The sequence below is a fragment of the Seriola lalandi genome, unplaced genomic scaffold, assembly GCF_002814215.2.
Source record: "Seriola lalandi dorsalis isolate HSWRI2012SDOR001 ecotype SW California unplaced genomic scaffold, Sedor1 jcf7180002054977, whole genome shotgun sequence".
Lineage (NCBI taxonomy): Eukaryota > Metazoa > Chordata > Actinopteri > Carangiformes > Carangidae > Seriola > Seriola lalandi.
Window position 1 is genome coordinate 38,621 of NW_019525527.1, and position 747 is coordinate 39,367.

General features: G+C 46.5%; 1 protein-coding gene and 1 long non-coding RNA gene across 2 annotated transcripts in view; both read left to right on the top strand.

The window, feature by feature from the left end:
• Positions 1–747, top strand: part of LOC111646870 (protein NLRC3-like) — a 20,897-nt gene that overhangs the window by 5,695 nt on the left and 14,455 nt on the right. The gene's annotated exons all lie outside the window — the stretch shown is intronic.
• Positions 1–747, top strand: part of LOC147817279 (uncharacterized) — a 12,421-nt gene that overhangs the window by 664 nt on the left and 11,010 nt on the right. The gene's annotated exons all lie outside the window — the stretch shown is intronic.

Below are 747 nucleotides of genomic sequence, written 5' to 3' on the forward strand. Positions count from 1 at the left end.
TGTGTGAGCTGATGTGGATGTGAACTCAGCAGCATGGATCAGTGTGAGGACAGAGAGGAGGGAGCCCCTCCCTCTAAAACCACTCTGTGTGGGGAACATGAGAGAAAGACCAGAGCTCAGAGGTGAGATGAGGATCTCTAACTGTCCATGACTCACATCACTGCTCCATCATTATTCACACTCAAAGCTCTGTGTGTGTTAGGGTTAGAGACACACCACACTCTGCTGGACCTGGACCGGGACCTGGACCTGGACCTGGACCTGGACCTAGACCTGGACCTGGACCTGGACCTGGACCTGAACCTGGACCTGGACCTGGGTCCAGCTGTGTGTCCATGAAGAGTGAATTCAGACAATCTGTTGATGGAAGGTCAGAATTTAAAACAGTCAGAAAGACGTTTCTCACTAAAAGTCAGTTGTTGTGTTTATTTAAAGACTGAAGATATTTTTCATCAGTTTTTATTCAACATGCACATTTATCAGTTCTGTTTTTGTTTCAGGATCCAGCAGCAGAGACCAGACCCTCCTGAACCCAGCTGTCTGTCTTTAAAGAGTGACCTGTCAAAGGATGTTCTCATTGAGTTTAAAGGGCGACGTCCATCAGCTGATCAGATGTAAGCTGTAACTGACAGTAAGACTCAGGTTATTGTAGAAAAGAACTAGTTTGTACGACGTGTTGTTGGACCTGGTCTGAAATCAAAGTGTTTGTGTCTGTTGTGAACGTCCTCACTGGAAGGTGGAGGTAAA